This window comes from Bufo gargarizans, chromosome 4, assembly GCF_014858855.1.
Source record: "Bufo gargarizans isolate SCDJY-AF-19 chromosome 4, ASM1485885v1, whole genome shotgun sequence".
In the NCBI taxonomy this organism is placed as follows: domain Eukaryota; kingdom Metazoa; phylum Chordata; class Amphibia; order Anura; family Bufonidae; genus Bufo; species Bufo gargarizans.
Window position 1 is genome coordinate 37,380,265 of NC_058083.1, and position 27,961 is coordinate 37,408,225.

The following is a 27,961-nucleotide window of genomic DNA, read 5'->3' on the forward strand; positions in this document are numbered from 1 at the left end:
ACTACACTTTCAGTCACTGGTGGCACGAGATGTCTTGCATGTCATCATAACTCTTTGAAGAGGTTCTTCAATAAATGTATCATGTCCACATGCTCTCTGTTATCAATTATTTCTAGTCGGGGAAAGGCTAGCTGTTGTGTCAAGGGGGTAACTGACCGACGAGCTCTAAATCTCATGTCTAGATATAGAGTCAAATTATAATATTTTTTTTCTTCCAATTCTATTACATTTGGAATATTTTTTTCAGCTTCCCACCATATCCTATGCAATAATATATGATACCATTAGTTCAACTTGTCCCATTAAAAACAAACCCTCATGTGACCGAATAATAAATAAAAGCTATGGTTCTGGAAAAGCAGGGAGTGAAAAACAAAACAAAAAAATCCTCCAAGACTTAAGGGGTTAAGAGTCATGTCTTTCTAAAAAAACGTCTAACTCTAATGTGTCAAGGTCTGTTTAAAAGTTTGAATATTGACTTATTGGGTAGCTACCTCCCAACTGGTGGCACCACAGGGTTTCATGCCTAAATTACTCCTCAGATCATGCCACTGCTACTGGCATGATCTGAAATAAAATCACAGCATCTTCCAGCTATCTTCTTTTAAAGGAAGCCCAGTGCGCTAAGATTGTATAGCTTCCACTGAGTTCAGGCAGGCAGATAGTTTTATCATGTTCTGTATTTAATGAAGGACAAGAATCAGAGGTGTATGTGAGTGTTTTTAAAATGTGTAAAATAACATTTAACAAAATGTTCAAGCCTTAAGGGTGTTACTGACCCAAATAGTTTTCTTTTTTGTTACATTGTCTCCTCAATCTTTAGAAAAAGGGAAGGACAAAATAAATCCTTCCTATGGTTCACAAACTTTACAGAAATGTCCAAATGCTACCCCTTTCTCCTAAATTAAACTTATAAACATTCATGGATTTTTTTATGATGCACCCTGGCCGAAGGTCACATATTTTTGTCTGTAAATTTACAGAGTACTGGCAACTATGACCCACTCGTTTAGAAGCATACACAAGTTGTAACGTTAGGCAACAAACATTTAGAGGTAGAAGTTATAGAAAGGTCCCTGCTAAAACACATAAAAAAGTAAGCATCTGTAGAACTCTCTGTCCTTCCCAACTACTCTCTGAGATTTGCCTTTTTTTCCTGATTTTTTTTCCTTCTATACTATTTTTAGATTTTTTTTATATTGACAATTGTTATCGTTTTTTCATAAAGTTGTAAGTAGCCATGGACAGTGTAAAATTACATCACAGGCATCATTTTGAAATGAAACAGGTACAAATAAAAATTTGATAGAATGACGGGCGTGGGCCAGTCAAGATAGGTAGTACACAGATTTAAACTACAGTACGGATATGAATTAACAGTATGACGTGGATACCTAGGAACATAGAATGTGTATTGAGTTAGGCAACTTCTAGTATGTGATCACCTTAAGGCTAAGAGAAACTCCTGTAGATCATCCAGGGGGTCCAGATCTGGAGAAAAGTGGATCTAGAATGTAGCTCCCAATGAGAGATTTCTTCTAATCTGTAGATCTGGTCAACTTTGTTAACCCAATGTTCCACACTGGGGATCTCAGCGGAGAGCCAATGATTTGGTAGAAGTAATCAGGCAGCTGCTAACATGAGGGAGAAAATTGATGATTTACGAGGGCCCAATCCCCAGGGAGAGCAAAGTTATTTCAGGAGTGCAGGGGAAGGAAGTCTGGCAGATCTGGTTACTGAGTTTGACTATGTTAAACCACCAGGGTTTGATTAATTCTCAAGACCACCATATGTGGATAAATGAGCCTCTTTCTTTACGACATCTCCAGCAGACATCAGAGGAACTGGGTTTATAGATACAGGTCTTATTTGGGGTTCTGCACCAGCGTGTTAAAATTGTATAGCTATTTTCTTGGATATGGATGCATCTGGAGATCTTATGTGGGGTAATCAATATTTTTGTAGTCTCAGAAGGCATTTTTCTCCCAGAGGCTAATTACGACAGACTTTGTATAGAAAGGAGGTGATTTTAATTGTTTGTATATCATGTATATGGTTTTAGGGGGATACAGCGAATTCCCTATCATCTTCTCAAACCAATTAGACTCATGAGAAGGAAGAGTCTTTTTTGCAAGGAGGAGTGATTCTGATCTAAGGAATCGCATGAGAATAGGGTTCTGGATGTGCGTTTTGAGTAGCTTGCAGATTTCAAGATCGAAAAGGATACATCCATCTTGATCTAATAACTTTGAAATGGCAAGCTCAGACGACCTTAGGGGGAGTGGACAGCTCTCTTTTAGTTCTTTGGGGGCTAAGGCAACTACATCTTTTATAAGCATGAGGGGAGAGGGGAGTGTTGAGGCCCCAGAGCTGGCCGAGAACCACCTCCAGACCTTTAGAGTGTTTCGGATCAAGGGGTTGGGTATAGAGCTGGGTACTAGAGGTGGTCTGTCATCCAGCAGGAGGGCCCGGATATGGGAAGGTTAGAAGGCCAAACAAGACCAGAGGGGTGGATTTATGTGAGGCATAATATAAGGTGTTTAAGATCTTCGTGGTGTTGTCCTTCCCCTCACGTCCTATGACAAATCCCACCTGATCTGGATGGATCAGGTTTGGTAAGAAATTTTGTAGTCTAGTGACAAGCATCTTGGCTAATAGCTTAAGGTCCACATTAAGTAGGGAGATAGGGCGGTAATTGGAGCAGGAAGTGGGGTCCTTGCCTTCTTTGGGGATAACTGTAATGGTGACTTTTGTCATGTCTATAGTAATTGGGTGTTTGGACATTGCGAGATTACAAATTGGGAGCAGAAAGGGAAGGAGGGTGTCCTTGAACACAGAGTAATAAGATATGGGAAGTCTGTCAGGGCCTGGGCATTTTCCTTTAGGGGTTGACTTAATAGCGGTTATTAGTTCTGAGGAGGTAAATGGCTTAGTCAGGGATTCTCGTTGTGGTGGAGTCAGAGATGGGAGATTAAGGGCATCAAGGAATGAGTTAATATTGGCCTCTCTGCCCTGGGAAGGATTTGGGAGTTCAGGGGAGGGGAGATTATAAAGTGACTCATAGACTAGCCTGAATTGTTCAGCAATCTCTTCTGCTTTAAATAATTAAGTTCCCTGGGGAGATTTAATGCTCTGAACATAGCGGGAGTATAGTCTCTGCTTTATTCTTTGCATCATGAACTTGGAAGCCTTGTTGCCATGGGCGAAGACTTTTTTCTGAGCAGACAAGTAAAACTTGGCTGATCGTTCATTAAGAAGGTTTTTTAGTTCAGTTCTGAGAGAGGAAAATTCAGAGAGTTGCTGAGCAAGTAGTGATTGTTTGTGAGCTTTTTCTAACACATGAATTTTGGATAGCAGAGTAGTGAGTTTTTTCTCAGATTCCTTTCTAAGAAAGGAGCCAAGACTAATCAGTCTACCTCTAATGTAGGCTTTATGGGCGTCCCAGAGGATCTGGGGGGATATACCTGGAGTGTTATTGGTTGAAAATTATTCCTCGAGGAAGGAGGATAATTGAGATTTATGTTTGGCATTGCCCAACAAAGACTTGTTGAACCTCCAATTTGTGTTCCTACTAGATCTGGCGGTGGGACAGATATCGCAAAATACTGGGGAGTGGTCAGATAAAGTTGTGTCGTCTATCCAGTAGGATGAGCAGAATTGCTAGTGTTCTTTTGATATTAGGATGTAGTCTATCCTGCTGTACAAATTATTTGCTGAGGAGTAGAAGGAGTAGTCAAGTACTAGGGGTTTGCGGCAGCGCCAGACATCTAGGACACCTAAATTGTAGAGTTTTGTTTGTAGTAATTAAAGTGCTTTTGAGGAGACAGGCGATTTCTTTGAGGAGGTGACAATAAGTGGGTTAAGGGCTAGGTTGAAGTCACCAGCGATAATCAGGATTCCCTCTCTATAGGTTTCCACTAATGAGAAGAGGGTGGTGAGCCTGCTAATTTGGTCTGTATTAGGGGTGTATATATTTACAAATGTAAACAGGGTTCGTCCCACTAGACCTTTGAGGAGGAGGTATCTACCTTCGGGATCCTGAATCCAAGAATTGTATTGGAAGGATAGACGTCTGTGGAAGCCTATACTGACTCCCCTCCAGGCGGCACCCCCGGCTCCGCAGTGATACCAGCTGGGGAATTTAGCGAAGGAGAGATTGGGATAATTACCATGTTTAAAGTGATTTTCCTGTAGGAAAGCTATTGAGCAGAAGGGAGAGGATCTGGCATTTCTTTGACGGAGATCTCAGCCCCTTGACATTATATGATACAAGTCTGAGGTCAGACATGTTTGAGTATAAGGAGGAATATAGGGAAAGCTGTGATTAGCTTGTACAAATAAACATAACCAACCAGTAAGAGAAGAAGGAAGGTGCCACCTCAAGATAAGGACGCCCTCAACCACCATCCTGGAGAGTAATACATTGGTATGTTCCCGCTTTGAATAAGCCCAATAACAAACACATAGTTGATTATTAAAGCTAATCGGTGGTACCTGTCATAATACCAGGAGTGTAAAACATAAAATGAAACAGAGTATAGCAGTCTTGTGGTTCCTGTCGAACAAAAAGAAAAAACTAAATACATAAAAACAAGAACAGTATAAAGAAAGAGTTTGAATGTAAGAGCATTTTTTCTCAGAGGGCATGGGGGAAAAGGGGTCTCTTCCCTGAAAACGACCGTGACAAACCCTCAATTAAATCTTAGGCTTGGAGCCTAACATGTCTAGGGGCTAGGAGCTGGAGGGGTAGTTATCAAAGGGCTGATGGTAGAACAAATGATTAAGGGGGATACATTTATACTATACGGATAGCTTGAACGTGTAGCAGCTGGAATTTGGGGTCTCTGAAATGAAATAAAGATCCTCATGAACATCTGTAAGCAGTAGTCCCCTGGGGGATTTAGCTTGGCCAACTTTCTTGATTCTTTTAGGATTTTGTGCTTGGGATGTCCTCTGCATATGCTGAAGCTAGATAAAGGGGTCCTTGAATTGGAATATAGGACTTCTTAATCATCTGTAAGTGTCAGACGCTTGGATGATGAAGCTTGGCGGTTTCTCTTGGATCTTTGAGACTTTTGTGTGCGGGGTGTCTCCCAAGGCTCATCCGTGGGCAGGATTGGTAGAGCGGAGATGTCTTGGACTGTTTCCCAGTTTTCAATGGGTAGTGATGAGATCTGTAGAAGATCATATGCATTATCCAGGTCTCCGTGAGATTGGATGGAAATCCTGTGCCCGTTGTGGAAAAATGAAAGTCCAAATAGGAATAGCCATCTGTACTGTACATCACTTTTCTGTTCCGCAGCAGGTCAGTGAGCGGTTTTAGTGCTTTGCGCTTCTTTAGAGTGGATTGGGCTAGATCTTGGTAGATAGATATTGGATTATCTTCCCATGTCAGCTGTAGGGTATTTCTTGCACTATTGAGTATTGCCTCTTTGGCTGGAAAATACAGAAATTTTCAAATCACATCTCTTGGCGGTTCTGCAGGCTGAGGTTTGGGGCGAAGTGTCCTGTGGGCACGCTCAATGATGACTTCATGTGAGGAGTCAGGGCTCAAGAGTTTCAGGCAGATCTGCATCACAGTCTCGGGTATCTCTTCAGGGCCCACAGATTCAGGGATACCTCTGAAGTGCACATTGTTGCATCTGCCCCTGTTTTCTTGGTCCTCCAACTGTGTGAAAAGAGAATTCAGGTGTTTTTGATATATGGACATGTTGGAGGAGATTGTGTTCTGGTGTGCTGTGAAAGCAGTGTGCGCTTCTTCCAGCACCTCTACCCTTCTCCCTATATGGCGCATATCCTCTTTGATGGAGGTAAGGTCTGTCTTGAGAGGCCCCAGGGCTTCCGATAATGCCTCCCTCAGGAAAGATCTTGATAATGGTAGTGTGTCGGCCCCTGGGGAATCCTCTCTTACCTTCTCAACGGGAGTTCCGGCTTGTTGTTTGCTCCTCGGCGTAAGAGGTGCTTCGGGCGCCATCTTGGAATCCCTTGCGACATACGTCTGTGCGGCTTTCTTAATAAATTTCTCCATGTTGCCAGCTTGGGTCTGTGTTCTGGCTTGCTTTTGAGTGTCAGCGGATCTTGGGCCCCCGATCTTGACCATGTCGGGATCGCTGTGCTAAAGATACAGGCTCTTGAGGGAGTCGTTCACAGCAGAGCTTCTCTTCACTCTGCCATTCAGCTTCGGTGCAGGCTCCGCCCCCCTATTCTATACTATTTTGAAGATAAAGGATCACATAACATTGAGAGGAAGTTTATGGAGGGCTTGCCCTGATTGCAGTTCCTTTCCTTCTCCATACTCTTCTCTTCCCATCACTCTGGTACAAGTTGATCTTGGTCTCTTCTGTCCATAGGATGCTGTTCCAGAACTGTGAAGGCTTTTTTAGATGTTTTTTAGACTCTAATCTGGCCTCTCTGTTTTTGAGGCTCACCAATGGTTTACATCTTGTAGTGAACCCTCTGTATTCACTGTGGTGAAGTCTTCTCTTGATTGTTGACTTTGACACACACACACACACACACACCTACCTCCTGGAGAATGTTCTTAATCTGGCCAACTGTTGTGAAGGGTGTTTTCTTCACCAGGGAAATAATTCTTCGGTCATCCACCTCAGTTGTTTTCCGTGGTCTTCCGGGTCTTTCCTTCTTTTTAAAAATGTTCCAAACAGTTGTTTTGGCCACGCCTAATGTTTTTGCTATCTCTCTGATGGGTTTGTTGTGTTTTTTTAAGCCTAATGATGGCTTCCTTCACTGATAGTGACAGCTCTTTGGATCTCAACTTGAGAGTTGACAGCAACAGATTCCAAATGCAAATAGCACACTTGAAATGAACTCTGGACCTTTTATCTGCTCATTGTAATTGGGATCATGAGGTAATAACACACACCTGTCCATGGAACAGCTGAGAAGCCAATTGTCCCATTACTGTTGGTCCCTTAACAAGTGGGAGGCACATATGCAAACTGTTGTAATTCCTACACCATTCAACTGATTTGGATGTAAATACCCTCAAATTAAAGCTGACAGTCTGCAGTTAAAGCACATCTTGTTTGTTTCATTTCAAATCCATCGTGGTGGTGTATAGAGCCAGAAATGTTACAATTGTGACGATGTCCTAATATTTATAGACCTGACTGTACATTTTATGTATGAACAACCAGCTATTTTTTGCAAACAAGTTTATACAGTTCATAGGCTTTTTGCCAGCACCCCAGTAGCATATATCCTGCTGAAAATACTGAGGAATTGCCCCTTTATTTAAAAAAAAAAAAACAGTTCCTCTTTACCATTTGCATTTCAGCGCATAATACCCAAATTGAACCAGGGCCTACCAGACGTGTGTCTAAAATAACAGTTCAGCACAACCGGTTGCGTATGGGCTATGAAGCAGATGGATGGTAACTGCACCCGTTCATCCACATGGAAGGCATGCTCAACTGATTGGGGTGTAAATATACACTGATGAACAAAAAGGTAAAAATGGCTCCATGTCACCATCCACTACTGCTTTGATCATTAAATTGCCATCATTTTATAGACAATAATCTTGGCCATCTCATGCATAAATTAGATTTGCAACTACTGTATTTAGCATATCATTAGTTATGCAGAATCTTGTCATGTAACTGCATTGTTACTGTTTTTCTCCTAAAATGTTACATTTTATTATTTTGTAAATCCACCTTTGGCTTTCAATACCCTTCTTGGCATGCTCTCGATCAGATTCAAGCATGTCTCAACCAAAATCTGTTCTCAGGTCTCTTCTATACGTTCCCAATGTGTGTGCATACTGGGTATAAATACTGCTTTTTTTTCAACTGTACACAAAAGTGTTCAATTGAGTTGAGATCTGGGGACTGTGGGGCCAATCTAGCACCTCTACTTCATGGTCTTTTAACCATTTCTTAACCAATATTGATGCATACTTCAGGTTGTTGTCCTGCTGGAACACTGTACTATCCTTTTCATACCCATAGTGCTCGAATGCACGAAGTAACTCGGCTTGTAGGATACTCACTTACAGCTCAGCATTGAGGCCACCATTGATCCTCGTGAAGTATCCAACACCCTTGGCTGTGAATCAACCCTATATTATCAGGCTTCCTCCACCAAATTCGACAGTTCCTTCAATTTCTTCATCCATAACACCTTTTTGCCTTGTTTCTTCCAGACCTATTTGCACCAATAAGTATATTGACTTTGGTCTCATCTCTCCAAATCACCCGTTTCCAATCTTCTACTGTCCACTGTTTATACTTTTTTGCAAACTCAAGCTGACACTTATTATGAGGATATTGAAACCAATGCTTCTTCACCTTTTTTCGGGCCAACATTTCAGTCTTGAGTAATGTGTGTCTCACTATTACAGAAAATACCAGCCACCCCACTGCCATGTTTGTCACTCCAGAACTGATAAACCTTATGATGAGCCAACTTATTGATATTTTGCCTGAACGTCTACCTGTTGGCTTTGGAATGGATGGACAGACTTCATTTTATATTCTTCCAACTGTCATGGCACTCGCAGTTTGGTGTGTCGCCATCAGCTTTCTCAAGAGGTAGCCCTTGAGAAAGCTAATGGCGAAACGCGCTCCGGGGTGTGGTGGTGGTCTGACCTGATACAGGGTTGCACACTTTGGTTGGTATTATCAATTTTTCTTTTTTTCATATACATCTTTATTATACTATATTTTCTCTAGTATATTTAGCATATTTAATATAATTCCATATATATAATATAATTGTTATGCTGTGTTTCTAATACCATCCTATTATTTTGCACTTACACTATATGTCTATCCCGTTGTCCGGCCACCACAACTATGCTGTTTTTAATCTTTTTAACCAGTTTGTGTATGCCAATCATGTTGTTAATATATGTTTAATAAAATGTAATGGTATAATCACATTTACGGTGTGACTAATCATTGATTTATTATTTAACTTCATATACTCCTATTGGTTTCTGCAGTTTATTATGTACAGTTGCAAGAAAAAGTATGTGAACCCTTTGGAATGATATGGATTTCTGCACAAATTGGTCATAACATGTGATCTGATCTTCATCAAGTCACAATAATAGACAATCAGTCTGCTTAAACTAATAACACACAGGGGGCGGAGCTAGCGCCGGACTGTGATGGCCACATAGTTAGGAGCTCTCTGCATTAGATCCCCTTCAGCACCAGCATACACCAGCGGACAGATGATAAGATGGTCAAAATCGGTCACCCCAGGTCCGGGGAGACCCCCTCTACCAACAAGTCAGCTAACGGCAGCCGAGACATGGACAAATTTTTAAAGAAAGCTGCGGCCTCGCTGGTGTCCCGGAAGCCCAAGATCGCGCCGAACCCGCCACAAAAGGTGAACGAGCACACTGCTGATCCCTCTGAAGGGGAAAGCGACACCGAAGATTCTTATGGCAAAACGGCACTCCCTATCACGCGCCGCTTCCTCAAGCAGTCGCTTACCAAAGCCATGGAGCCATTACTGAGTGAGCTTACGACCCTCCGCCATGACATGCACCATATAGGTGACCGGGTGGTATCCCTTGAGACTCACCAGGCCGCAGTACTGGATCACCAAAATGCGACCTCAACCTCTCTGCAGAGATGCCGCACTTACCTAAATGAGCTCCACAATGCCCTGGAGGATCAAGAAAATAGGGGCCGCAGAAATAATCTGCGATTTAGAGGGATACCAGAATCTGTTATTGCGACTGACATCCCAGGAGCTGTATCCACAATCTGTTGCTCTCTGCTTGGTCCAGAGTACCATAATGAAATAGTTATTGAACGCGTCCACAGAGCACTGAGACCCAAACCTAAGATTTTGGAACCTCCCAGAGATGTAATCTGCAGATTCCTTAATTTTCAAGATAAAACCGCTGTCCTAGACGCTGCCAGGATCCATGAGAATATGACATATGAGGAGGCTGCCATTACGATCTATCAAGATCTAGCTCCATCAACACTAAAGAAGAGGAGAAATCTGAAGCCCCTTACAGATTGGCTCAGGGCGAACAAGATCACATACAGATGGACTTTTCCATTGGGAATATCTTTCTTTCACGCGGGTCGTCGCCTCAACGTATCCACATTCACTGACCTGATTGGAGTCTATGATCACCTTCAGATACCTCCACTTGAAATTGAAAACTGGGAACTGTATCAAGATCTGACAGAGCTGCCAGAACTGCCGAAGACTTCCCCTTTTGAATTGCCACGCACCCCAAAGGCCCAGAGGTTTAAGCGGAGGCATACGCAGTTAACCCCATAGGGACTGACCCTACTAGAGTAATCATCTTTCTCAACCATCTTCCTTAACAATACTGTAGTTTTTTCTTCCCTTTTTTCCTCTGACCTACCCATTCCTACTCCTCCCTATTTCCTACCTCACTGTCAGTCTCTTGCTGTCGCCTTCCATAAAAAATCGAAATATGAGGAGGCTGTCATTACGCCTTACTTCCTCCCTCACTGTCAGTTTTTTGCTGTTGCCTTCCCACCTTTTATCCCCATCCCTTTCCCCCATTATACCTATATTTTCCCCTCCCCCTTATGTCTTCAACTTTGTCTGTCTGTTTGCCTCTCTTAGCTAGAGGCTATTAACTAGTGCTGGGGGGTCGCAACAGGGTTGATCAACCATTTCCCCCCTTGAAATCCCCACCTTATTCGCTATTATACCACATTTTGATGTGAATCATTTCTCCATTCATTCTTGTTTCCGTTATGGATTGGTTTTCTGTTATATTTTTTCTTTGTTATTCCTTATTTTGAGAGATATGTGGTTATATGACTATAAATATAAGATTGTGACTTAAATGGACCTGTCTCCTCTCGAGGCCGCACCTCAAATTCCCACTCACTTATATAGATGGGACCTGCAGCATTATGTAAGAATTCTCTTCCATCTTTTATATAAACTACCATGACTGATTTCAAGCTTGCATCCTTCAATGTGAAGGGAATTAGATCACCTTCCAAAAGATCACAAATTCTCAATCTCCTATGGAGACAGAGCTGTTCAGTATTTTTTTTAAAAGAGACCCATTACAAGCAGGGTAAATTCCCAGATCTTTCCCATTCTAGGTTTCCAGAGTGGTACCATTGTGGTGCGGGTGGAGCGGCCTCTAGGGGAGTCAGTATTGGCTTCCGAAAAAACGTCCCTTTCCAATATTCTACACATATCTCTGATCCAGAGGGTAGATACATAATCTTAAAGGGTCTCATTGGACATAAGCTATTCAGAAAAATTATGGGGGATTCAGCCCGCACAACCCTATGCAGGTGCAGATTGCTATGGCGAAATACAGATACAAACGCAAAAACACAAATGCAATCGCACTCTGCAACCAGCACTTTGCCCTGCCTTTATGCTGGATGTTGAATAAGGCATTGGTGTACATTTTGGCCAAAACGTAATAAGCCACTCACCACGTCAAGGTCGCCTTCATGAGTGGTCCCTAACACTAGTTCCTACCTGTTATGGGCCACGACAGCCACACAAAGTCTAGGAAGTGTAGGTATAGCATGCACGCCAAGCACACTCTGCTTTAAACCCCGTCCGGTGCCATTACAGCTTTCATCGGATCCAGGGATGCAAGTACCAACATGCATGCTGAGCCCACTATATACTTCTCCTGGAGCCAAATGGCTACTGGTAGGTGCTATATAAGCAGACTCAGTTTTATACTGACTTTAAAACCAGCCTCCAGGGCATACTAACTGGTCAGGTAAAATAAAATAGTTTATAAAAAAATAAATAAAATAATAACACACAAAGAATTAAATGTTACCATGTTTTTATTGAACACACCATGTAAACATTCACTGTGCAGGTGGAAAAAGTATGTGAACCCCTAGACTAATGACTGGAGGTGTTGGTTACAGCTGCCCTGCCCTATAAAAAACATACACAAGTTCTGGGTTTGCTTTTCACAAGAAGCATTGCCTGATGTGAATGATGCCTCGCAAAAAAAGAGCTCTCAGAAGACCTACAATTGCGAATTGTTGACTTGCATAAAGCTAGAAAGGGTTATAAAAGTATCTCCAAAAGCCTCGCTGTTCATCAGTCCACAGTAAGACAAATTGTCTATAAATGGAGAAAGTTCAGCACTGCTGCTACTCTGCTTAGCAGGGGCCATCCTGTACAGATGACTGCAAGAGCACAGCACAGACTGCTCAATGAGGTGAAGAAGAATCCTAGAGTGTCAGCTAAAGACTTACAAAAGTCTCTGGCATATGCTAACATCCCTGTTAGTGAATCTACGATATGTAAAACACTAAACAAGAATGGATTTCATGGGAGGATACTACAGAGGAAGCCACTGGTGTCCCAAAATAACATTGTTGCACGTTTAAAGTTTTCACTAGAGCACCTGGATGTTCCACAGCAGTGCTGGCAAAATATTCTGTGGACAGATGAAACCAAAGTTGAGTTGTTTGGAAGAAACACACAACACTATGTGTGGAGAAAAAGAGGCACAGCACACCAACATCAAAACCTCATCCCAACTGTAAAGTATGGTGGTGGGCGCATCATGGTTTGGGGCTGCTTTGCTGCATCAGGGCCTGGACGGATTGCTATCATCGAAGGAAAAATAAATTCCTAAGTTTATAAAGACCTTTTGCAGGAGAACTTAAGGCCATCTGTCCACCAGCTGAAGCTTAACAGAAGATGGGTGTTGCAACAGGACAACGACCCAAAGCATAGAAGTAAATCAACAACAGAATGGCTTAAACAGAAGAAAATATGCCTTCTGGAGTGGCCCAGTCAGAGTCCTGACCTCAACCCGATTGAGATCCTGTGGCATGACCTCAAGAAAGCGATTCACACCAGACATGCCAAGAATATTGCTGAACTGAAACAGTTCTGCAAAGAAGAATAGTAAAGAATTAATCCTGACTGTTGTGCACGTCTGATCTGCAACTACAGGAAACGTTTGGTTGAAGTTATTGCTGCCAAAAGAGGTTCAACCAGTTATTAAATCCAAGGGTTCACATACTTTTTCCACCTGCACTGTGAATGTTTACATGGTGTGTTTAATTAAAACATGGTAACATTTAATTCTTTGTGTGTTATTAGTTTAAGCAGACTGTGATTGTCTATTCTTGTGACTTAGATGAAGATCAGATCACATTTTATGACCAATTTGTGCAGAAATCCATATCATTCCAAAGGGTTCACATACTTTTTCTTGCAACTGTATATGGATTAATGTTACTCTAAGGGGATGTAGGTTTGGTGTTCATATAAAATGATGGTAGTCTTACATTCAAAGCTGTAGGGGATGGTGAGAGATGGAGCCTGAAAGTCAAAAGTTCAAAACATTGTTACCCTTTTGTTTGTCAGTGTATCCTTGCAGATCGTGTACACCCATACATGTTCATTGTCTTCCAGGGGCAGATGGGATCTTCCAGCCAGACAAAACAACACGTTACACAGCTAGAAATGTCCAACATTGGTTGGAAGAGCATGACCAAGACTTCCAAGTACTACCATGGCACCCTAATTCCACAGACCTGAACTCAATTGACTAAATGTGGGATGCCTTTAATCATCAAGTTCGCTCTATGGATCCTCTCCCATGCAACCTCAAGCAGCTGTGGAATGCAGTGCAGTCAGCATAGCTCCATCCATAACAATCTAACAGGATCTTTCTGAGTCATACCAAACACATCTAGCTGCTGCCCATGCTGCACACAGCTGTTACTCTGGGTATTAACTTGTGATCATAATAATGTTAGTTGACTGCGTATATTACTGCAGGATACCATTCTGTGTAAAGCAAACACATTTTACTGCAATATCACAATTATATCTGACTTACTCAACGCATTGTATAATACTGCAAGATACCATTCAGTATTACACCAAACCTATTTTACTGCAAAATCTGCATTATTACCATTGTAAATTGTGAATGCCAGTGTGCTGTGTGTTTGTAGAAGGGGATGGGCATTTAATAGCACCTCTGTATTAAAAGGGATATTCCAGTTACATTAAGTTATCCCTTATTTACAGGATAGGGCATAAGTATTAGATCTAAGGATGAGCGAACCAGTTTGGACTGAATAAGGTTCGGTCTAAACTTTGCAATTTTCCAGATGGCAGACAAGCTCAAATCTTTTCAGGTTTATTTCAGATGAATCCAGCAAAATGGTGCACATGTTGGTGAAAAAACAAACAAAAAAACATTAGGGAGAAATAAGAAGGGCTTTCACCTGATCCTGAGAGGAGGTGGGGGGGGGGGGCAGACAGCCTGGATGAGCCAATCAATGCTGCAGCAGGCAGAGAGGTGCCTTAGCAGAACAAGCAGAATGCCATTGCATGCTGGGTTGTGAACGAGGGTGGTTGGTTGTTAAGGTGCCTGCCAGAAAAAAGATCTTGGGGAGTCAGGGAGGCTGCTGTGCCTCCTAGCGGAACTGCAGCTTCTGCAGTGCAGAACTAAAAAGTAGCTATTTATAGCTACTTTTTACAGAAATCCTTTTTTTGTGGGGTTGAATTTAATTAAACAACATATATACGAGATCACTGCAGCAATACACAAGGTATAGCAGCAATCTACCTGTGAGTGTTAACATGAAATTGAGTGTCAAGCATCTATAATCCATTTAGGTTTATTCAGCTTCCACATGGTTCAAATTTTTTTTTTTGGAACTTGTTCAAATTGTTCAACTTGTTCAAGTTAATTAAACCAGCATATAGTTGATAAGTACACCAGAACACAGGCTAGGGTAACACTTTAGCTGGGAGTGTTAATGAAATATTAGGCCTAAATCATCCGTTTCCATGAATACCATTTTAATATACAGTGGAAAAATAAGTATTTGATGCACTGGCGATTTTGCAAGTTTTCCTACCTACAAAGAATGGAGAGGTCTAATTTTTATCGTAAGTACACTTTAACTGTGAGAGACAGAATCTGAAAACAATCCAAAAAAACACATTTTATGGTTATTAAATAATGAATTAGAATTTTATTGCGTGAATTAAGTATTTGATACAATAGAAAAACAGAACTTAATAAATAATTACAGAGGTCAGACGTTTCCTGTAGTTCTTGACCAAGTTTGCACACACTGCAGCAGGGATTTTGTCCCACTCCTCCCTACAGATCTTTTCAGGGCTGTCTCTGGGCTACATTGAGTTTTAGCTCCCTCCAAATATTTTCGATTGGAGTCATGTCTGAAGATTGGCTAGGCCACTCCAGGACCTTGAAATGCTTCTTATGGAGCCACTCCTTAGTTGCCCTGGCTGTCTGTTTCAGATCATTGTCATACTGGAGGAAAGGAGGTTGTTGGTCAAAATCTCGCGAAACATGGCCCCATCCATCCTCCCGTCAATATGGTGCAGTCGTCCTCCCATGCCTCCTTTGGATCATCCAGATGGTCATTGGCAAACCTCAAATGGGCCTGGACATGTGCTGGTGCGAGCAGGGGGACCTTGCGTGCCCTGCAGGATTTTAATCCATGACAGCGTAGTGTTTTCCTAACAGTAATATTTGAGACTGTGGTCCCTGCTCTCTTCAGGTATTTGAACAGGTCCTACCGTGTAGTTCTGGGCTGATTCCTGACCGGAATCATCCTGTGTTTGTCACGGTAGGTGAGGGAAGGGAAGCAAACCAAATACAAAAAAAGCAACAACACACCAGGCTAGGCCCAAAGCTAGGGAACAGGGAAAGGTCACCACCTGACAATCCCTGAGTCTTTGCCTGACTGCTGACAACATGAGCAAATCCTAAAGGTGGAAGTGCTCATGCACTGGAACCTAAGCCTAGATGAAACTGTAACAAACCCTCAGCTAGGGAGCAGGGAAGAAGACAACCGGTTCCTAGCGCTTGGTGCAGGAACTAGCGTCTTCCTGAGGCATAGCCAGAACAAACAACAAAAGGGAAGGAATAGGACTTAGCTTAAGACGGACGGGGAGCAGGCTTCTGATCTGTGCCACAATATTATTGAGGACAAAGAGAATGAGATTGTGGACTGGATGGCTCTCAGTCACAGCAGGATTGTATCCAGGTCACTTCAGAATCTGATACCATGCCTTGCAACTAGAGGTCCTAGCATTCCTCCTGCTTCTCCTCCTGCATTCAGCTGCATCCTTTCTGTCTTCACTGCTCCTTCCTAATAGGGCACCTTTTTTTTTTCCTAAGAGTAAAAAAATAAATGTTATGGAACATACTCAAAAGTGTTTCCCCGTTGATGACTTGCATAAGCCAGATTTAGGTGCTGATAGGGTGGACACTGGCTTCATCCTAGAAAGCAGGACCTCACCGGCCACGCCCCAAATCATGCCCACAATGCCTCAAAGCTTGCCTCCAAACCACATGAAGCCACACACCCACATCAGTGAAGCCACCCCACCACCGGGGCTGGAAAAACACGGGGGGAGGAGAGGGAAGAACTTTGTGAATGGAAGGTGATTGAGGGCAGGCGGGGTGCTTCTCTCCCCCTCAGTCAGCCACAGGGAGCCATATCTGCGTCTCTAGTGACTGACTTGGGGTGAGAGAAGCCTTGGTCAGTTGCTGCAGCTCATGCTCAGACAGCACAATGCTGCTGTATGAGCGTGAGCTACTGAAAAGGAGGACATCCCTGTGTCCGTCCAGGCACTGCGCCAGATGGAGTACAGGGACCCTGAAAACCGGACTGTCCAGCCTAAAACCGGATGTTTGGACACCCTAGGTGCTGAGGACGAGGAAGTGACATTAGAGGAGAAGGGTGGTGGCTGCAGAGGCGGTAATAAAGAGCATAGGAAACATATGACCATAAACCTCCCCAAAAAAAGCCAGGGCCAGATCTGCTTCTGTTATAGTTAGCTCTGGAACTGGTGATGCCTCAAACATTGCAGACCTAAGCCAAGCTCAGCTACCACTATATATGTGCTAGCATCATATCTGACAGTTTTTCTCCACAGTGTCAAGTACAAAAGCATTGTCATATGCAAGATGGCCTGTGACAGGCGCAGCACTATGAAGTGCCTTTTGCGCTGTGGCATTAGAAGAAATTTTATATCTCTGACTTTTTAGTCTAACCAGGCAGTCTATTACTCTTGGAAACATTAGGTTTAAAGAGCACACCAAATGTTCAAAATAACTTCTTTATTAACTTCAACTTTGCTTCATATAACACTGCCGCCTCCGCAGAAGATAGTCCATGTACAAAACACGTGTTGAATAAAGTATTATAAAATGGCGGTATGCATAAGATGGTGGTTCAACTGTTCAATCTTGTCATTCAACATAAAATGGTGGATACATTTCTCTCTTCAGTATCTGTACTTTCACTTTAAGTTATTTAAAGGGAACCTGTCACCGGGATTTTGTGTATAGAGCTGAGGAAATGGGTTGCTAGATGGCTGCTAGCACATATGCAATACCCAGTCCCCATAGCTCTATGTGCTTTTATTGTGTAAAAAATAAATATTTGATACATATGCAACTTAACCTGAGGAACAGGGCTCATCTCAGGTTAATTTGCATATGTATCAAATCGTTTTTTTTACACAATAAAAGCACATAGAGCTATGGGGACTGGGTACTGCAGATGTGCTAGCAGCCATCTAGCAACCCATGTCCTCAGCTCTATACCCAAAACCCCGGGGACAGGTTCCCTTTAAGCACTTTATGATCTATCTGAGAGGTATATCTGAGATTAACCAATAGTTCACTTGCTCTACTTGGTTTGCAGTTTGCTCTATGCAATTGCTTATGATCTGGTATGAGCAGTTTGCATTTGTATGCAATTTGTTTGGATTGTATGGCTCAGTAGTTCATTTATATGGTGAAACTGTAAGTAAACACACATATAACCGGTTCAGTATACAGGTCTAATCACTATATTAACAGTAAGAACATTATATAACTTTTTTAAATACCTATTTTGGCCTCTCTGTTTCCATAAAACACTGCTCTTAGTGGAGTGAATGTCTTTTCAGCTCTTCTCCTCTGGTGTAATGAATCTAGCAGCTACTGCCAGGGGAATTTCCCACACAGACTGTGTGAGAGGCTAGTTGTGATTTGTAAAACTCCTGCTGTGTGTGAGGCTGGCTTTGATTGGTCTAGACTCTTGCCCAGGAACAACAGTTTAACTCTATGTGTTCTGTTGTATCTGCTGTGTCATTGAGCTTACCTTACATTATAAAATTAATCTTAAAGGGGTTTTCTCATCTCAGACAATGTGGGCATATCGCTAGGATATGCCCCCATTGTCTTATAAGTGTGGATCCCACCGCTGGGACCCGCACCTATATTGAGAACAGAGCCCCGAAAGTGTAGGAGAGCGCACTGCGCATGTGCAGCCATCCTCCATTCATTTCTATGGGGCCACCAAAAATAGCCAAGCGCTGGCTCGGCTATTGCCATCTGCCCCATAAAAAAGAATGGGAGCATGGGCCGTGCATGCGTGGCACGCTCCCATTCACTTCTATGATAGAGGCGGGGATTAGCGCTTGGTGGTGGACGGATCCCGGGAAATCTGGGGTCCTCCAGCCACAGCACTCCATGCTCCATTCTCGATATAGGTGCGGGTCCCAGCTAGTGATATGCCCCGATTGTCTAAGATGGGAATACCCCTTTAAAGGCATATTATATTTTCTGCTCCTGTGAACACAAAATCTAACAGTTATATGACATCCAAACATAAAGTCACTGTAAATAACTCTGATGTTGTCTTTAACACACAAACATAGGAACTGTATTAAGGTTATTGTCAGGTCTAGCTGTATAAACACACAAGCTATATTAGCAACCTAGGACAGGTCTTAGCTGGCCAGCTACATGGCCAGGATTAAAATAAACCATGGGCATGGAACGTCATCACAGCAATATGTAGGTTGCATGCCGTGCCTCTTCCCCTCAGCCTCCTCCTCCCTTGGAGCTCTATGTGGAGCAGTTCTGGCATACACCACAACTTGTATAAAAGCTGGAAGTGAAACCCGGAAAGCTCTGACTTTCTGATGTATGAGGCCTCTGGTGAGGAGATGCAGGGGTGTGCTTTTGTTTCTCCTGATCTCCTTCTGACCTTCCTCTGCTCTCCATCTCGCGTGCTCTTGTTGAGGAGTTTGTATCCTGTCTGCTACATAAGCCTAACCTCTGGGACCGGAGGAAATCTTTAACAGGAGTTGGATTCCTACCTACAAACATCTGTATTTGCGTGAGTAGAGGGGGATACACAGGAGACTGGATGGCACTGTCTATGAAATGTGTAGCTGTCTGCTGCTAATCACTACCTTGTGCAATAGTGACATGAGCTTCACTCATCAACTTTTACTACCCAGCCCCAGGCCTCTATTTGAAGGCTGACAGTGAAGAACAGAAATGGTGCTGGGATGGTGGGGGGAGTGAGTGGAGAGGGGACGGTCTGCAACTGGAATTTTTTCAGCTTTGTCTCCCTCTCAAGGCGCCTTTCGTTTTTGTTGCCTACTATAACAACAAAGTTAAAGTCCCTTCTTTCCCCTCTTTCTGTCTTATCCACACACTGAAGAGGAATAGACTAAAGCATAGTCAGTACTATACTTATCAGCAGCAAAGCCGCCTTAATCTCAGAGCCCCAAGTATCGGGGCACCTCCTCACTAAGAGGCCAGACAATCTGCAGGATGGATTTAAATACTAAAACGGACAAGCTGTGGAAATTTCCTTTAGTGAAAACATGAATGGCTCAAAAGAACCCACTCTAGAATTAACATTGCGATACTCGGTATTAGAAGCAGAAGGGTGTGGCTCAGATAAAACGGAGGGAATCACAGCTAAGACAGTATCCCGTCAGAGGGAGCAATAACCACAGGTGGTGTGTATGTATACCGTATTTTTCGCCGTATAAGACGCACCGGCGTATAAGACGCACCTAGGTTTTTGGGGAGGAAAATAAGAAAAAAAATATTTTTAACCAAAAGGTGTGCTGTGGGTTTGGAACTAGGTGGTCTGTGGATGGCACTATTACTGGGGATCTGTGGATGACGGACACTGTTATGGGGGGATCTGTGGATGACGGACACTGTTATGGGGGGATCTGTAGATGACGGACACTGTTATGGGGGGATCTGTGGATGACTGACACTGTTATGGGGGGATCTGTGGATGACGGACACTGTTATGGGGGGAACTGTGGATGACGGACACTGTTATGGGGGGAACTGTGGATGACGGACACTGTTATGGGGGGAACTGTGGATGACGGACACTGTTAGGGGGGAACTGTGGATGACGGACACTGTTAGGGGGGAACTGTGGATGACGGACACTGTTATGGGGGGATCTGTGGCTTTCACTGTTACAGGGGGATCTGTGGCTGGCACTGTTACAGGGGGGGATCTGTGGATGGCACTGTTATACATGTGTCATCCACAGACCCTCCCAGCCCATAACTGTGCCATCCACAGATCCCCCGCCGCTCCTGTATACTAATATCATATGTCTTATTCAATTAATAGTTTTTAAATATGCCTCTTTATTCCTAAAAGTACCTTAAATCCGAAGCGCTTCAGTACAATGCCGGCAGGCCGGGCAGCCGGCGCGGCGCGGCGCGTCACTCACTGACGTCACTTGCCTGCGCCGCCTGCTTCATTCATAAAGTAGGCGGCGCAGGCACGTGACATCAGGGAGTTACGCTGCCGCCCGCCCAGCCTGCATACTACTGAAGCGCTAAGGATTTAAGGTACTATTAAGCATAAAGGGGCATATTTAATAACCATTCATTGAATATGACATATTTTATTAGTACACCGGAGCGGCGGGGCGGGCCTTTAGTACAGTGACTGCACCGCCCCGCCGCTATTGCCGGCCCCAGCTCCTCCTCCCAGTCCCTCCCCGAGTCCTCGCTCTCTTTACATCGCTGCCAGCGATGTAAAACTGACTGCATTCGCCGTATAAGACGCAGGGGCATTTCTCCCCCATTTTGGGGGAAGAAAAAGTGCGTCTTATACGGCGAAAAATACGGTAATTATTTTAATCACAGGGTACCTCCTGTTATAAAACGGAGCCTTTAATATAAGTTACATATAAAATAACAAACTCCCACAAACAAACAAAACACAGAAAAGGAAAGAAATACAAAAACTACACATCAGGGATATATACTGTATATGCTCAGTGGCAATGTTTCTGTTCCTCAGTTGTGATTTAGGACATAGAGATCTAGGCAGGGTAATCTCTTTTTTATTTGGGCCTGTCCCTAGATGTGGCCCTTTACTTGACAGGCCCTGCCTATAAACGGAATGGCCGCCCCGATAGGGGCGATCCCGTGTTCTGGAACCTCCTGATATGCCCTAGACTGACCCTATAGCACTATTGTAGGCAGAGCCGTGTTGGATGCCCATAAATTAGTGGCCTATTCTAGGTACAAAAAATAACAAACTTGCCGTACATAGAGCAATGGAGCACCACGGCCGTGGATACCCTATATGATCATAAACAATTGCTCTAAATGTGTCGTCTTAGCGATACACCAAAATTTTCAATGTGTATGATTATCTATATATATATATATATATATATATCAACACATACAAATATCTATGTATATATTTATATATTACGATGCCAAACACATTTATTGGTATACATATGATTTTTTTTATATATGTAAAAGGCGCCTGGATTTGCTGCCTTAGAGTGGCAGCATATAATTAGGCACCTTGATTCCAACGCGTTTCAACCATATCAATAACCTGGGCTCTTCAGGGGACATTTAGTTCAGTATCGTACTAGGCATCAATACTTAAGGATAGCAAAGTTATCAAAAAAGCCATCAATCTTAATGACAATGTATCAGATATTCATGATAGATAACCTCATAGATGTAATATATTTGAATAGCTCGTCCTGTCAGACATGAGAACCACAAGACACGCCTACATATTCATTAAACCTGGGGATACAATGCATGGAGCGGAGACCCTATGGCAGGCATGGCCAACCTGAGGCTCTCCAGATGTTGTAAAACTACAACTCCCACCATGCCCTGCTGTAGGCTGATAGCTGTAGGTAGCCTGGGCATGCTGGGAGTTGTAGTTTTGCAACAGCTGGAGAGCCTCAGGTTGGCCAGCCCTAAACACTTCAATACATAACCCAGTGGGAATGGTCACATACACTTACCTAAAGAATTATTAGGAACACCTGTTCTATTTCTCATTAATGCGATTATCTAGTCAACCAATCACATGGCAGTTGCTTCAATGCATGTAGGGTTGTAGTCCTGGTCAAGACAATCTCCAGAACTCCAAACTGAATGTCAGAATGGGAAAGAAAGGCGATTTAATCAATTTTGAGCGTGGCATGGTTGTTGGTGTCAGACGGGCCGGTCTGAGTATTTCACAATCTGCTCAGTTACTGAGATTTTCACGCACAACCATTTCTAGGGTTTACAAAGAATGGTGTGAAAAGGGAAAAACATCCAGTATGCGGCAGTCCTGTGGGCGAAAATGCCTTGTTGATGCTGGAGGTCAGAGGAGAATGGGCCGACTGATTCAAGCTGATAGAAGAGCAACGTTGACTGAAATAACCACTCGTTACAACCGAGGTATGCAGCAAAGCATTTGTGAAGCCACAACATGCACAACCTTGAGGCGGATGGGCTACAACAGCAGAAGACCCCACCGGGTACCACTCATCTCCACTACAAATAGGAAAAAGAGGCTACAATTTGCACGAGCTCACCAAAATTGGACTGTTTTTAAGACTGGAAAAATGTTGCCTGGCCTGATGAGTCTCGATTTCTGTTGAGACATTCAAATGGTAGAGTCCGAATTTGGCGTAAACAGAATGAGAACATGTATCCATCATGCCTTGTTACCACTGTGCAGGCTGGTGATGGTGGTGTAATGGTGTGGGGGATGTTTTCTGGGCACACTTCAGGCCCCTTAGTGCCAATTGGCCATCGTTTAATTGCCACGGGCTACCTGAGCATTGTTTCTGACCATGTCCATCCCTTCATGACCACCATGTACCCATCCTCTGATGGCTACTTCCAGCAGGATAATGCACCATGTCACAAAGCTCAAATCATTTCAAATTCTTTTCTTGAACATGACAATGAGTTCACTGTACTAAAATGGCCCCACAGTCACCAGATCTCAACCCAATAGAGCATCTTTGGGATGTGGTGGAACGGGAGCTTCGTGCTCTGGATTTGCATCCCTCAAATCTCCATCAACTGCAAGATGCTACCCTATCAATATGGGTCAACATTTCTAAAGAATGCTATCAGCACCTTGTTGAATCAATGCCATGTAGAATTAAGGCAGTTCTGAAGGCAAAAGGGGGTCTAACACCGTATTAGTATGGTGTTCCTGATAATTCTTTAGGTGAGAGTATAATTGATAGTATGTGCCAACTCATACAAGTAAGATAATATTACTTGCGTGCCCAGACTAAGAGTGGATGGTCCCATACAGTCACTGGGATTTGCAGCATGCCCCCGGTAATACAATGTTGGCCCATGAGCAATCTGTAGAGAACCAGGGAAAAATGTATCGTATTAGCCAGTAGTGATGAGCGGCAGGTGCCATATTCAATTTCGACGAAACTCGCGAATATTCCATATTATTCTAGTTATCGCGATTAATATGCGATTTAAATAATCGCGTATTGCGATTTTAACCTAAAGGCTACTCTCCTATTGAAATAGCAATGCGATTAATTCAAGTTATAATAATCGAATTGCGATTTTAACTTAACACTGCTATATTCCATATTTGTTAATTCTAGCCTAATATGGAATATAGCAGTGCTAAGCTGAAATCGCAATTCGATTAATTCAAGTTATAATAATCGAATTGTGATTTCAACTTGGACCTGGTTTACTATGGTTGGCTTGGTAGAATTAGCGAATATGACGAATATATTGGTTAGATTCCACAAAACGAATATAACGAAGTATTCTCCATCTTCGTTTTAGCTACTTATTCATCAACTTCGCTAATTCTAGCAATCATATAGGAAAGTTTATAGAGACAGCTAAGTTTAATTCGCTATGCGATTATATTGCTTTGCTTTTTTTTATAAATAGAATAATTATAATAATTATCAGGTATTATAATGATTCTATTTATTTTAAAAAAAGCAAAGTAATATAATCGCATAGCGAATTAAACTTAGCTGTCTCTATAGTAAACTGTCCTATATGATTGCTAGAATTAGCGAAGTTGATGAATAGGTAGCTAAAACGAAGATGCAGAATACTTCGTTATCTTCGTTTTGTAGAATATGACGAATACATTCGTTATCTTCGTTTTGTGGAATATGACGAATATAACAAGTATGTTAGTGTATAACAATATACCCGTCATCTCATTGGGACACATAAACAAAGAACAAAAAACTACTGATGTTAGGGTCAGACGTTCTTCATGAACATATAACAGGAATCTTCTAGCTATTCTTTCTATTTCTATGCCAGATTGGTATAGGCAGAAGTATTAGTATTATTCATGTTTATAATGTTACATATAAGGAAATGGTGAAAACGTACAGTCCAGGAGACGGCTACAGACCCTCCCCTTCTCAGCTTGACACTGTACTCTAATATACACCTGTTCCTCTATAGATAAATCATGGTCAGCTATAAAAAGCAAGAGAAATCGATGTTCTCATTTAATCCTAATGGTGACATAGTATTTTACATATGAATCAACTTGGACTCTTTTTGTCTCAAGATGATATCTATGTCCCCTCCCCTGATAGAATGTTTGATCGTTTCTATCATGGAGAAGCGTAGTGTATTCGGATCTGCTCCACTGGGGCAAATAATATAATTAAAATGGAGGATTAAATGTGGAAATGTATTTAAAAAAAATACATCTCTCAATAGTTATATAGCTACTGAATGAGACAGATGAAGGGATGCCTTTAACATATATATCTCCTTGAGAAGCCAATTTGACCCTAAAGGGTTAATTCAATCTGTAATCTAAACTCTGTCCTGAGAACAATACAGTATTTTGAAAAAAAAATTCCAATATAGGTTACTTTCACACTCTCGTTTTGCGGATCCATTTGAAAGTGATCCGTCACGCAAATGACAAAACGGAGACGGATGGAGCCAAATAAGGTAAAGCAGATCCGTTCCTAGGCAACCTCTGACACTCAAGCTGTTGTGAAACTACAACTCCCAGCATGCATACTTCCTCTGCTCTTCTCAGAACTCTCACAAAAAACAATGGAGCATGCTGGGAATTGTAGTTTCTTAACAGCTGGAGTGCCGAAGGTTGCTGATCCCTGGTTTAGCGGATCTGTTTTTAAGTACAGTCGTGGCCAAAAGTTTTGAGAATGACACAAATATTCGTTTTCACAAAATTTGCTGCTAAACTGCTTTTAGATCTTTGTTTCTGTTGTTTCTGTGATGTAGTGAAATATAATTACACGCACTTCATACGTTTCAAAGGCTTTTGTCGACAATTACATGACATTTATGCAAAGAGTCAGTATTTGCAGTTTTGGACCTTCTTTTTCAGGACCTCTGCAATTCGACTGGGCATGCTCTCAATCAACTTCTGGGCCAATTCCTGACTGATAGCAACCCATTCTTTCATAATCACTTCTTGGAGTTTGTCATAATTAGTGGGTTTTTGTTTTTCCACCCGCCTCTTGAGGATTGACCACAAGTTCTTAATGGAATTAAGATCTGGGGAGTTTACAAGCCATGGACCCAAAATGTCAACGTTTTGGTGCCCGAGCCTTATGGCATGGTGCTCCATCGTGCTGGAAAATGCATTGTTCTTTACCAAACTGTTGTTGGATTGTTGGAAGAAGTTGCTGTTAGAGGGTGTTTTGGTACCATTCTTTATTCATGGCTGTGTTTTGGGGCAAAATTGTGAGTGAGCCCACTCCCTTGGATGAGAAGCAACCCCACACATGAATGGTTTCAGGATGCTTTACTGTTGGCATGACACAGGACTGATGGTAGCACTCACCTTTTCTTCTCCGGACAAGCCTTTCTCCTGATGCCCCAAACAATCGAAAAGAGGCTTCATCAGAGAATATGACTTTGCCCCAGTCGTCAGCAGTCCATTCACCATATTTTCTGCAGAAGATCAATCTGTCCCTGGTGTTTTTTTTGGAGAGAAGTGGCTTCTTTGCTGCCCTTCTTGACACCAGGCCATCTTCCAAAAGTCTTCGCCTCACTGTGCGTGCAGATGCGCTCACACCTGCCTGCTGCCATTCCTGAGCAAGCTCTGCACTGGTGGCACTCCGATCCCACAGCTGGATCCTCTTTAGGAGACGATCCTGGCGCTTGCTGGACTTTCTTGGATGCCCTGAAGCCTTCTTAACAAGAATTGAACCTCTTTCCTTGAAGTTCTTGATGATTGAGGTGCAATTTTAGTAGCCACAATATCCTTGCCTGTGAAGCCATTTTTATGCAACACAATGATGGCTGCACGTGTTTCTTTGCAGGTCACCATGGTTAACAATGGAAGAACAATCAAGCATCACCCTCCTTTTAACATGTCAAGTCTGCCATTTTAACCCAATCAGCCTGACATAATGATCTCCAGCCTTGTGCTCGTCAACATTCTCACCTGAGTTAACAAGACGATTACTGAAATGATCTCAGCAGGTCCTTTAATGACAGCAATGAAATGCAGTGGAATTTTTTTGGGGGGATTAAGTTAATTTTCATGGAAAAAAAGGACTATGCAATTCATTTGATCACTCTTCATAACATTCTGGAGTATATGCAAATTGCTATTATAAAAACTTAAGCAGCAACTTTTCCAATTTTCAATATTTATGTAATTCTCAAAGCTTTTGGCCACGACTGTAGATGACATGTTTCAAAGTGTCCACCCACTTAAAGGGTTAAAGGGGCAGGCACTGTGGATGCATCCTCCATAGCAGCCTAACCCCTTATCAGTAACATCCACAGTGCCTGCCCCTTTAACAGTGACCTCCACAACAGCCTACCCGTTACCCGTTAACAGTAGTGTTGAGCGGCAGGGGCAATTTACGAATTTGCGATATTTCTCGAATATTTGGGCAAATATTTGCCATATATTCAAGAATTCGTTATCTCCAGTCATTATTTTCTGGATTGCAAAAATTTGCATAATTATTTTTGTTGCATAAACTGGTATTAAAAAAAACAACTAATATTTGCGATAATGAATATACTTCGTGATATTCTAAACATTTGAAAATTCTCGAAGTGCCTATATTCATGATCAACACTAGTTAACAGTCACATCCTTAGTGCCTGCCCCTTTAAAGGGGTTGTCCGGGTTCATACCTCCATTTCCACCCTGGCAGCCCCCTGACAGGTGCATCAGAGCAGTTTATGCTCCGATGCTCTTTTCTTTGCCCTGCGCTACATCGCACAGGGAAAGGGCACTTTTGTTTATAAAAACACACTGCCTGGCGGAAACTAGCTGAACCCAGACAACCCCTTTAAAGGTTTTCTACCACCAGAAAAACTGTTATGTAGCTGACTGACATTAGCGATTCGCTAATGTCAGCACTACATAACAGTATGTTTCTAAAAGTATTTCCTGCAGCTGTTTTTGTTAAAAACTTACTTTTATAGATATGCTAATGAGCCTCTAGGTGCAGGCGCGGGAATTGGACGAGATACTGAGAAGTTTCACGTCAATCAACAGGAGCGGGGCGGGCTGGAGGGACGCGATTGGCGGCTGAACTGGTTAGTGAACGGAGCCCTCTAGGTGCTAATGACGCCCACATAGCACCTAGAGGCTCATTAGCATATCTATAAAAGTAAGTTTTTAACAAAAACAGCTGCAGGAAATACTTTTAGAAACATACTGTTATGTAGTGCTGACATTAGCGAATCGCTAATGTCAGTCAGCTACATAACAGTATTTCTGGTGGTAGAAACCCTTTAACAGTGACCTTTGCAGCATCATCCCCCCTTAACAGTAAAATACACAGTGATTGCCCTTCTAGCAGTGACCTACACTGTGCCCGCCACCTGTACCAGTGTATAAGGAAAATGAAGCTAGTCTGCCAAATGTAGGTTA

At 42.6% G+C, this 27,961-nt stretch overlaps 1 protein-coding gene across 2 annotated transcripts in view; it reads left to right on the plus strand.

The window, feature by feature from the left end:
* Positions 1 to 18,907: 18,907 nt before the first annotated feature.
* The window catches only part of LOC122934192 (cytochrome P450 2C5-like), an 83,111-nt gene continuing 74,057 nt past the window's right edge, over positions 18,908 to 27,961 (plus strand). The window contains exon 1 of one of the 2 annotated variants that reach the window (XM_044289474.1): positions 18,908 to 19,148. The gene's annotated coding sequence lies outside the window, so the exon portion shown is untranslated. The remainder of the gene's footprint in view (positions 19,149 to 27,961) is intronic. The other variant, XM_044289473.1, reaches the window with a different exon arrangement.